Source organism: Pinus tabuliformis, chromosome 1_1 (assembly GCF_031772625.1).
Source record: "Pinus tabuliformis cultivar Carrire ecotype Pingquan chromosome 1_1, CPIR1, whole genome shotgun sequence".
Taxonomy (NCBI): domain Eukaryota; kingdom Viridiplantae; phylum Streptophyta; class Pinopsida; order Pinales; family Pinaceae; genus Pinus; species Pinus tabuliformis.
In genome coordinates this window covers 830267490-830280528 of record NC_142297.1, presented here as the reverse complement: position 1 = coordinate 830280528, position 13039 = coordinate 830267490, and positions in this window count along the sequence as shown.

The window sequence follows — 13039 nt, the reverse complement described above, 5'->3', positions numbered from 1 at the left end:
TGGAGTTGTCGGCTGGAAGGAAACCCATTGGAAAAAAATGGGGGTTTAAGAAGAAGATGAATGTAGAAGGAAAGGTGGAGAAATACAAATCTCAGTTGGTAGAAAAAGGTTATTCCTAGGTGTCGGGAAATTATTTTGTTGACATTTTTCTCCTATTGCCTAGTTAGGTTCTTTTATATTACTTTTATCTATTGCTCCTACTTTTGATTTTGAGGTAGAGAAAATGGAGGTGAAGACAACATTTCTTCACAGGGATCTGGAAGAAGAGATCTACATGAAGCAACCTGAAGGATTTGTAGTGAAGGGTAAGAAAGAAATGGTATGCAGGTTAAAAAAGTCTTTGCATGGGTTAAAGTAGTCACCAAGGATGTGGTATAAAAAAATTAGATACATATATACAAGGACTTGGCTTCACAAGGATCAAAGCAAATCGTTGCGCATATTTTAAATTAATTAGTGAGCATGTTATTTATCTGGTCTTGTATGTGGATGATATGTTGCTGATTGGAAATGACAAAGAAATTATCTAGGATTTGAAGACCCAATTGTCCTCCAAATTCGACATGAAGGATATTGGTGTTGAAAACTATATTTTGGGCATGTAAATTAAATGATATCAGGCAAGGAGGAAGATCTGGTTAAACTAGAGGAAGTATGTCATGACAATATTGGAGAGGTTTAATATGTGAGATAGTAAACTAGTAAAGTTTCCTATTACTGTAGGCATAAATTTGTCTATTCAACAGAGTCCCAAGGCACAAGATGAGGAAGAGGACATGTCCTATGTTCCATACGTGAGTGCAGTTGGTAGCATGATGTATGTAATGGTTTGCATGATACCAGACATTGCACAAGCAGTGGAAGCATTGAGAGGGTTTATGTCAAAACCAGAGAAGGAGAATTAGACAGTAGTGAAGCGAGTTTTCAGGTATTTGTGTGGCACTAGTGATTATGGTTTATGCTACCAAGGAAGATCATGATTGGACAAATTTTTCGACATCCGTGGCTTTGTTGATGTAGACTGGGATGGATATCTGGATCGGAGAAGATATATAAGTGGGTATGTGTTTAAGATATTTGGAGGAACAATCGGTTGGATGAGTAAGAAGCAGTCTGTAGTGGCACTTTCAACTACAGAGATTGAATAAATGGTAGCCACTCATCCAAGCAAGGAAGTAGTTTGGTTGCAGAGATTGTGTTCAAGTATGTGGTTGGTACAACAAGTTATAAGGATAGGCTATGAAATCCAAAGTGTAGTTTTCTTGGCAAAGAACCCTGCTTCTCATTCAAAGACATAGCATAATAATGTTTAGTATAACTTTGTGAGGGATATGGTTGAATACAAAAAGGTGTTGCTAGTAAAGGTGGACACTTTGAAGAATGTTGCAGATGAATTAAAAAAGTCTATGAGCACTAAGAAGTTTTCTTTGGTGTAGAGAAACAATGGGCATTGCATCCTTGGATCAATGAGTATGCACTCCTTTGGCCTCCTGTGTAGAAAGAAAACAACAAGTGGGAGAATTTTGGGTATGTGTTGACAAGGTTAATCCTCTGTGCAGATAGAGACGGTCCCTCTAGCCCAATGAGTGGGTCTATCAACTTGAGAGGACAATCAACTAGACATCTTCCTACATTATGATTGAAAAATAGAACAAGAGAGAAGGCCTACCTTGCTCTGATGCTAATCTGATTTCCTTTGTTGAAATCCTCGAACTGCTTGTGTCAAGGTCTTGTTCCTACTTCTTTCAGTGCTTATGTACCTATATAAACAACCAAGAGACAACAAAGCATGCCAAAACCAATAGCAAATCCAATAATAATCTATTTATATGATCAAGGAATGCCAAACAATTACATACATGAACATATATATTAGAAAGATGAACCAGCAATTGTATTATTATTTAAAGAAGAAAGGGGAAGCTTACAACCATAGCCTTGATGTTGAAAGGCTCTCCTTTAGTAGTAATCCAAGTCCAAGCCAAGAAACTCTCCAACACTCCTTCTCCAAGTCTAATGAATAACCTCTAAGCACAAGCTCAGCATAGGGGTGAAAATGGACATAGATCAACCCAACCTCTAACCTGACTAACCATTTGGGAATGGGAGAGGATGAATCTATAGACTGGGAGAGGGAGTTAGGACTTCTTCAAAGATAGGATTAGGCCAACATCTCAAGGAGGTAGCTCATAGGGATAAGATAAAGAGGTCAAATTAGGAGGATTCAACCTCATCTATGAGAAACCACCTCCAACTCACCACTCTGGAAGCTTCTAGATCATGAAGCTTCTCATCTCCTTTGGGAAAATTACCCTTTTAGGATCATCACGGGTATATGTGAAAACAAAACAATGCCATCGCGGGTCAGGTATAGTGCAACATGCGACCATCACAGTTTTTAGCCTCATAAGAGCGATGATGCTCAAATTAAGATTAAAGAGCTATTTCCTTCAGGGGAAGCTCAAGGAATTTTCCAATCAATGTCTTAGGAAGGATATGAATTGCATATATGAATGAGTACATTGCATTATGGTCATGTTTCCAGCACTTCGAGGTATGTCACAGGGAAGTGCAGGAGGTGTGATAAAATATTGTGTAATAGATGCCCCCTAAAGCATGAAGGCAGAACGAGGAGTGATGGATGAGATTCTTTACGAGCTTTTGGCAAGGACAAGGACACACACTATCAGGAGACCTATAAATCAAGGATGCATATACATATACATACCTGAGATCAAAACATGAATCTATGGCATGGGTGTATCCATCCGGGCAGAAAGGACTATGTGAAAAGATCCATGGTATGGGCGCAGCCATCCAATACAGAAGGATCATCTGTAATCTAAGATCTAAGGCATGGACATAACCATTTGATTTATAAGGATCATCATCATAAATTTAAAGTCCCATGGTATGGTCACAACCATCCGTATAAAAGAAACATGTGTAAAATCATGAACAATACATAACTCCACGCAGCCTGAGTTATACTAGACAAAAACTCAGGGTCTTGCGCTCCATCCCAACTGGATCAAAGTATGAATTCTAACATGTGAATGAACGTGTCACAGTCGAACATGCTATAAAACCATTTGATTACCGGCCATTGATGTAGAGTGTTAATAGACACGAGAGGAACCACCCATAATTACAATGGCTCTTAAAGAATGACAGTACAATCCGTGAATGTGATAACGAAGATGAAATTGAACACTCGTGGAATCACCCAATCGAAGGCAAATGACAAAAACTTGTTGTCAGATGCGAAGAACTTTCCATTAAGGCATGCAAGATCTAAGGTACTGAGAGGGAGTTTTTAAGTCATCTTCCTAGATAATGAGTTGAAGTCGAGAGGAAGAGACCCATCGAAGGAGGGAAATAATGATCCCCCAATCATCGACACTAAATGAGGAACAAAGTGGAACAAGTTTCAATATTGTAACAATGACTCAAATGGTGTATAGGTAAATAACTGTATATTGGACTTCTCTTGAACATATTGGCGACACAACTCCGGAGTGTGGCAGCATTAGACTCAACATAGGACCAAGGGTCATAAGGATGATGTGGAATAGTCAAATGAGAGGAAAAATGGATCACCTAAACCCGGAAGGACAAGTGACTAAGTGAGGATATCCCAAATTCGACACGAGGAACAGATGAGTGTCATGTTCAAGAGAGACATGCTGCCTATACAAAGGATGTTTCATCTTCATTTTTCCCCACTATTTCTAGCGAGTACCTCTTTGTTTGTACACAAGCTTGAAGAGGATACCATATGGTTGCCATATAATTTCACCCTTCGGATGAATCCATCCTAGTAAGTTTTATGAGTCCTAGGAAGGAGAAAGTTGGTCTCATCATGGTGACGAATCTTTCGTCGTAAAGTTTTAACGAGTTCGATGTAAGAATAACTCGGTATCTTTTTCATATTTAGAGAGTTTGAAAAGGAGATGAAAAATAAAACTCCATTAGGTCCCTTTTCATAATTTGTCCCTCGAACCCGAAAAGGTAGAAAACAATATCTGAGGGAACCTCCTAGCCATGTTCGACTAATGTGTTTCTTTTTCGTACAATAGTCTATATCAGTCTGGAAAAGGGTTAAACTTATACTGAGTAGAAATTCATTCATTTAATTTAACTAGTTCAAAATGACAAGTACTCAACAATATTTTCATATTTTTGGAGTCTAAAAAGAGATGAAAGAGGACTCCACTTGGAGGAACGAGTGGTATGAAAGGATAGCAACTGGTTTCGGTCATGATGGAACTGCTCAAAACATGTAATGGTCAAGAGGCTGGATAATAGGACTACTCATTGCAAATGTTCCTCAGGCAAGGGTAAAACAACCAAGTGAAAGCGCACGATCGGCCAAAGAGATGGTGACGATGGAATGAAAGAACCAAGGCTCATCTAACAAAAGTCAGATGATAAAAACAACAATCACAAGATGTAAAGTGGGAATGGTTTCATTTTTACACAAGATTGAAATGGAGACAAACTATGCTTGGATTTGGTTTCATTTTTACACAAGCTTGAAATAAAGATAAACTATGCTTGGGTTGGTTTCATTTTTACACAAGCTTGAAACAAAGATAAACTATGGTTGAGATAAGTTTGCATACCCCCAACATAATGACTTAATTCGAGGTACATGCCCTCCAAGCTTCATTTCATTCACCTAAGTGTATGGAATGAAGGTTCATGTACTAGATCAAGTGAAAGAATCGACTGGGATTTTACGAGATCTAATTAAAGACGTGAATTGGAAGGGGTTTTGTTTCATTTTTTAATGAGCTTGACACAGGAAAAAAACCATGCTCATGAAACCTATTTCATTTTTTAACGAGGTTGAAATAGTAAAATAACTATCCTCATGGTCCTTGTTTCATTTTTTAATGAGCTTGACACAAGAAGAGTAACTCTGCTCCACATCCCTCGTTTCATTTTTTAAGGAGCTTGACACAAGACACAAAACTCTGCTCCATTGTTGAGCCCTAAACTTGCATATTTTCTATACACCTTCCTAGACTTTTTCCATTCACCTGGACCTCCTAAGCTATCAACATCATTGCATATTAATCATAAAAGAGCACTTAAAGTGGTTTTTAACTATGTTTTGTGTCTGCTGTTTGAACTAGATTTTTGCTTATAGAGTTGCGGAATCCTGTCACTTTCTGCAGCTGCTTCAACTTTCCGCAGCTATTTTTGTTAAAGTCTACATTGCAGGTGTCATCAAGCAAACCAAGCCACATGGGCAAGTTGGAAATGACTTGGACATGGACCGAGTCCTATTAGCTCAGTCGGATTCATCAGAGGAGGCCATGGTCAACGGTGGTCAAGTGATAGTCAAACAAAAGAGTCCTATGGCAACAGGACTCTGTTTCCAAGCACGTGAAAGATTTTCGTGGTTGTTTCTAGATTTCTGGAGGCACGCCGACACCTGTAGGCTGCCCATGATGTGAATCCACCAAGCCGTTTTCAATAGATTTCATAATCTCGGCAGCATGACGCTAAATCCATGGACGTTGTCGTTTACGTGTCCTCTGTCAGCGCAGTTTATAGGAAAATAGTTATGTAATCTTTTATTATAAATAATGCGTTTCTATACACATAGCAGTTAGTCTTTTGGATATAATTTTGCTATTAAAAAGCCCACTGTGCCGTGACACTAGTTTCATTATTGTGACTGCGTTCTGAAATATATGAGAAGACTCTGTTTCTGAGCATAATTCTTGATTGATAGTTGTTGCCCGAGGTTGTGCAGAGGGCCATTGCACACACCGAGGTTTTGTTTCTTATTGTTGTATAGTTTCATGCTGTGTTTCTTTATGTTTATTATGCCATAGTTATTCACTTATGTATATTTCATTTACTATGGTACTAACGTTTCATTCTTGTTCATAATTTTACATGTTTTACATTGTTGTTAACGCTGATCAGTGTGTATGTTCCATATTACAGTAGGCAGCCCGGGCATTTGCATATAATTTTCACAATGACTAATGACATGGAATCAGTCTTTCTGCTGACTTACTTTTCTTAGCTTTTAATTCTAGTTCTGTTTTGTTTATTTCAGTTTTGTTCATTGACTTTATTAGTTAGCTTAGATATTAAATTGCTCAAGTTGTTGATGATTTCCTCTGAAAGCCATAGCGAGACTAACTGGCGAGGGGTCAGACTATGAATTGATGTGATTTGATTTTAAGTTTACTTTTCTGCAATTAGATATCAGATTGCTCAAGTTGTTGATGATTACCTCCGAAATCCATAGCGAGACTAACTAGCGAGGGGTCAAAATATGAATTGATGTAATCTGATTTTAGCTTTACTTTACTTGCAATTTTTGGATTTCTTTGAGTACAGTAGCTTAATTCATTTCTTTTGTATTTAGACAGCAGCAACGATAATGGTTTCATGATCAATATTTCACTGTTTGTTTGATCAGAATAGTGGCACGTTTTCATTTTCTTTTAAGAATTTATTTCATCATTAGTATGTTCTAAGACACTCTAAAGTTTGAAGTTTTGGAAATCATTATAAAGGACATAATTTCCTTGAAAATTTATATCCATACTTGTCTTTTAGAATTTCCATTTCACATTAGGAGATAAACAAAGATAAAAACCCCCAAAACAAAATAAAAAAATAAAAAATGACAAAAAGTAAGAAATAGGTTATTTTGCACATATAGTGCGCCACACTTCAATAGTTTACGACTCCCGGATTGACAATTAATATAGAAATTTAGGACACTCTAAATTTACCAAACATTTTGGCGCCGTTGCTGGGGAAGTGTAACTAGGTAGCCAATTTCTTAAAAATATATATATATTCAAAGAAGGGAAAAATTGATAACTTCTCAAAGTATGCTCTCCTCTTCCACCTAGTGTGATCTGGAGGATCAGAAAAGAGAATTATTGGTTCAATAATTTCTTGAGTATGCTCTCTTCTTGCACCTAGTGTGATCTAGAAGATCAGAAAGAGAATTATTAGCCCGACTTGAAGAAAAAAAAAATGACATGCATAGAGAAAGAGATTCTAGGGGAAGGTTTATAGCTAGGGCCAAGAGTTTGATTTTTACAACTCCAGCTACTTCAAGGCATAGACAAGATACACCTCCATCATCTCCAACTCACACTCCCAGCCTTAGGATTCCTGGAATTCAAGGGGCAACAACTAAATTAGGAGACTCTCCCACACTATCCATCAAATCTGACCTAGGGAAAGAACCTTTCTTCACTTCTACAGGGGAACATATTGTAATCAAAGAAGTAGAATCACCTGAAGAAGAAGAGAGAGAAATTCCTCCTCGTTCGCCATTAATAGAAGAACCAAAGGAATATCATGACAGAGGAAGTAGTAAACGGATTTGGAGGAGGAAACAATGGAGGAGGTAGAGGTAACAATGGGGAAAATAGGGATGAAGATAAATCATTTGGATTTCCTATAGTTGATGAGGAAACTCATACAACAACGAAAAAACATCTCACCATCTATCCTCCCAAACTTTTATGGGTTGCGAATTGAGGATCCTGAAACATTTCTATTTGAGTTTGAAGTCGTGTGCCGAACTTATGACTATATGGAAGACTCTCAAAAACTCAAATTGTTTCCTTCAACATTGAAGGGAGCTGCTTTGAAATGGTTCATGGGATTAGTCACTCAATCTATTAGGACTTGGAATGATATGAAACAAACATTTCTGGATAGATACCTAGACTATTGCATGCCCACCAACCATAAGGATGAGGTATTGAAAATGGTGCAAAAAGAAGATGAAAACTTGGAGGATTTACTTGAAATATTTCAATACAACTTAAAAAGAGAAAAAATGAGTAACTTAGATGAGGAGACCTTGAAAGCCCTTCTAGTAAAAGCCATTAGAGATGAATGGATAGATATTTTAAACATGATGTGAAAGGGAGATATTTCTCAACTTCCATTTCGTGACATAGCAGAACTATGTGTCCATCTCTCGAGGGGAAAATCTAAAATGGGAAAAGGACCTAGAGATCCTTCTTTTATTAGAGCAAACAAATCTGCAACTGGATCAGTAAGTAGGACAGAGATTGGCAATATGCTTGATGAGTTTAAAATGGATATTCTAGGGAGCCTTAGTGAACAACTAGAGACCCTTAAAATACAAAACAAGTAGAAAGCAGAAGCCGAAGCCTTGACCATATTTTGTCCAAAATGTAGAAAGAAACATGCTTTAATGGAATGTCCCTTAAATGTAAAAGTTGTAGAAACATGTATGATTTTCTCAGAAAGCCATGAGACCAAGGATTTTCCTTCAATTCCTGGGCTCAAAGCTGTCTTTCAAGAAGATCCAAATTCAGTAGAGTCTCTCTATTTTGTTTCAAGGAGACCTTGGCAGGGGCAAAAAAATCAAGGGTTTAACAACCCTATGAACTTTCAACCCCCGCCAAATTGGAATTCTTGGCAACAACCTTGGTCCCAACCTCAAAATCCATATCAATCATGGGTACAAGGTATGCAAAATCCTTATGGGAGATTTGCTCAATTTTATCAATATCCTCCATCTTTCCAAAATCAACAAGCTCCACAACTTCCAAATCAAAACCCACAACTTTCATTGCCATTTCCACAACAACAACCTTCTCAACAAAATCCAAATTCTCAACTCTTGCTTCCATTCCAACAAAAGACAAATCAACTACCAGCCCAGCCATTGCCAAATCCTAATAACAAAAATCCTCAGAATGCTTACATGGTAGAAGGACAACAATTTCCTACCTATATGATTGTTCCTCTTAATGATGTACAACTCAGGTCTGGTAGAGTTTTAGAAAAACCTTCTATAGATGCTCAAAAGCAAAGTACTTCTGAGGAAGATTCTCTTAAAGTCAATAAAGGTTCTCAAGCATCTCTTCAAAACCAAAACACTCAAAAAGAAAAAGAAAAAGAGTCAACCCCCATAACTCCTATAGTTGAGCAACCTTCATCTTCATCCACACCTCCTTTCCCTGAAAGATTACAAATTGACAAAGGGGTGGAAAAACAAATCTTTTTGCCTGACTATGATTTCCTAGATGAATTAAAGAATGTCTATATCAAGATTCCCTTGCTACAAGCCATTAGAGAGATTCCTATTCTAGCAAAAAAAATAAAGGACACCCCGTGTTCCCATGCGCGGACATGATACACTAGATCATCTCTCACGCTGATCTTGAGACAATGACCTTGAGGAGTGTCAGTGGGATCAAGCTTGCAACCTTCTGGGCACGAGATTATGATGAGATGTATCAGACGTCAGAGCCCATGACTGTCATGAAGACTCCATTCAGCTTACCCAACAGTAGTGCTAACTCCAAAGACATTTTCAAGAATTGGGTAAAGGGTCTTGCTCGATTCAGGTTGACACCCAACCATATCTACAAGACGAAGATATTATGGAAGGCATATCAATACTTGGTCATATTTTCATGTCAACTGTATGGCCAAGAAAGCATGGAAACCTTCCCACAGAGTTGGGTGATCGCGCTGGACAAATTGGCTAGAGAGGGAAAACCATGTAACTAGTCCGACATGTTGGCTCATCAGCTGAAGGAATAAGTAACGAAGGCTCAACAGTCACCCAGAGGTATGCATGTAGATATTTACATGTTCGCCTACATCTTAGATGCAATCTGTGCCCGACAGGAGTTCCCGGGCTTGGAGTGGGCATGGTCACCAGCGGAGACTGTTGTGAACACATATTTCAAGTTGTTGTTCGAATGGAGCTTCAAAGGAGTAATCACACAATTATCGATCATTTTTTCACCCTAGTCTACAATATGATATTCGAACAGGATCCACCCTGCATGTCAAAGGAAGCAATGGAGGCACTGATAGGCATTGTTGATTGGTATGCCTCACCGTCTGGAAACTTCATCCAAATGTTCAGTGCGAAGAAGCCTCTGCATGTTCTGCCGAAGTTTTCCTTGGATGTACTTGTCATGCAGGAAGTACCATATCACATATCGACAGGATTGGCAGCTAGACTGCACCGGAAGAAGAAGGCACCTTGGCCCACTCTTCCATTGTAGATTGGGTTATATGAGATCCGGTGTATCAAGAAAGCAGACGTTGGAGTAGAACTGATGAAGAAGTACCCATTCGACCTCCAAAGCTACAATTTGTATGACCCACATTGCATTGTGAAAGATCACTGCACAAGAGTTCAGTTCAACTGGATCCACGAGGCATGTCATTGGGCCAAGGAGGACCCATGGAGATATTGCTACAGTTTCTCTAGACCCAATGAACATGTCGGCTTCACTATGGAGTGGTTAGCGAAGCAACATGAAATAACATCACAGAGAGTGCTAGCTACAGCAGTAGCAGCAGTGGCAGTAGATGCAAGCATACCAGTGTGCGGCAAAGGTAAGAGGAAGCTTGTCGATCGCATGGAGGAGGAGCAAAGCTGCAAGTTTCGAGAAGATCCATTAGTAGAGAAAGTAGTTATGGATATAGAGGTAAAGAGGCACCAGCGTGACAAGCGAATTGCGTGAAGGCAGAGGGATAAGAGGAGAATGGAAGAATCAAAGAAGGAGTTGCACGAGCTGAGGCAGCAACTCTAAAAGGAACAAGAGATGCACAATCAGGAGAGGGAAGCGCAATAACAGAAGATATAGAAAGGGGTGCAACATGTGCAAACATATGAGACAGTGCCCGTACAGGTAGTGGACTTATCAGATCAGCTGGCATCAGGAAAACAGGGTGAACCATCACAGAAGCAAGACTTTGCTCATGAGATAGAACAAGCACTTCAACAGTTGAATGCAGACATGGAGCAACAGGCGTTGGAATAGGACACCGACCTCATGCCTCACCACAAAGAGGTCGACTCACCCACTTCAATGCATCCAAATGATGAGAAAATCTAGAGTGATCAAGGGGGCACTGAGATCCTTGGTGATCAGCCGGAAGGAGAGATGCACAACATTTCATTCAACGAATCTCAACATATATTTGTGTAGTCTCGTAGAGTATCAACTCTGGAGGATCATACATCTCCTGTGAAATTTTAGGAATGAGTGATCATGACTGACGTGCGCAAACATCCAACAACCTTGGCTAATGAAACCATAGTGTATGCCGAAGCCACTAGCTCAAGTGTTCACTTTTTGATAGCTAAGAATGAGCAAATGGAAAAGGAACTACAAACGACCAAGCAAGGAGGAGACTTGGGAACAATGTACGCCCAAGCTTAACTGAAGAAGGAAATACTAGATGAATTATTGTCCCTTGACACAGTTATGCGAGCGTTGTACTCCAATTTTGGTATCGTGCATAAGGTAGTCGTCCATCTCAACGGATGGTAGCAGCGATGTGCTAGAAGAGAACATATCTTGACAAACTTGCATGCTGTTGTTGATGACATCCAAACATGGATGATGAAATACAATGGATCCCTGTGACACTTACCTAAGCTGATGAGGGCCAATACAGTTGAGCTAAAGGCACGTATCTGAAGTCAAATCTGGAACTATGAAGAACTCTCGCAACTCATCACTAGTATACAGGCTTCCCATGCACGAGTATTTAAGAGTATGGATGTTGTGGTGCGCACACATGCGATCCCATCTTTTGGGACTTTCACCCAGGCTAAGACAAAGAAATAGGTCTGACTAAAGCTTGACTCGTACTTTGTTGAGTTGATGTGCATTTCCACCAGCCCAGACTTGCCAATCAATGCAGACATCATGCACAAGTATGTTGTTGGTCCGACTGCATGGAAGACAATGATGTGCATGCTTCCAGACGAGTTGGATAGAGGAGTCCGAGCAGTGTACCCGAATTCTATGGAGGCAAGAGTCAGGTTTCAGATGGATGTCACCGTAGAACACACAGACACCCTCAAGGACTACTGATCTTGGCATCAGTATGTTACTGTCGATGAGCATGAAGATGTTGAGGAGTTGGACTTCCATTGTTGTCTAAGTTAGAGTGATGCTAGATTTCTCAAGCCATTTTGTTTCACATGGCTACATGTGCATTGTAATGTAAATTCATGTCAAGTGTAATTCAAGTTGTGATAGTTGGATGTAACAGTCATAGAGTAGGTGAAGAGTCATGAGTGTAGTTGAACTTTCACAAAGGGGAATGTCAAGGGTCACCCCACCCTTTGCTATAAATAGTCCCTCATAACTCATTATATGGGATTTTGGTTAGCCAAGCTTCTGATAAGACTATCTTGGCGAGAGTTTGGATAATATTGTAATCAGCCTTGGCTTCTCCACTACGCAGAGCTAGTACATCTCTTTGGAGGAGCAGGCAGATGTGGCTGTAATGTTCCACTATTGGGACTAGTGGTTGGACATGGATGTATTGTATGACTGGAACTTACACTTCTTTATATAATAAGAGCCAGAATATTTCATGCATATGTTGTATTGTATTCTATGCTATATGGTTTACTCTAAATGATATATGTATTTTTCACTTACGCATGCATGTATGGACTATTCTGTATAAGTATGTGAATCTTTCTGAAATGTGTTGTTGGTTTAACCATCACTTTGGATTGCTCACTAACTTTCTTTCCATCTTGTGATGCACCTTCACTTGTGTGTTCCCTTCCAAGCCGATTACTATTACAGGTTTCCAAGGGGTGCACTCATCTCAACCCACATGTGTTAGAACCTCTCATTCACCTTCCTTGACTCACTGCAGCTATCACACCCTTGCTACAAACAGATTTATCTTAGTTGCCTCTGTGCGAAATCGCAGCCAAGGCATTACCATATGACCCACTGTTGGGACTCCTACACCAAACGGTATGAGGTCTAATTGGGACATCTTACCGGGGAGATCCCCTGACATGTTGGCCGGTCCAGCACCGTCAATATTTCTGGCGCTAGAAGGAGGGCCAGATGACAAGTTGTGTCCTCTCATATTATTTTGAACCTTTGCATATATTTCATGGATTGTTGCACTCTTCTCCCTCTGCGATATTTTTCGAATCATGGAGATGTCACTATCATGAGGAATTTTATCGATCACTTGTCCACTTACACATATGATGGTGAAG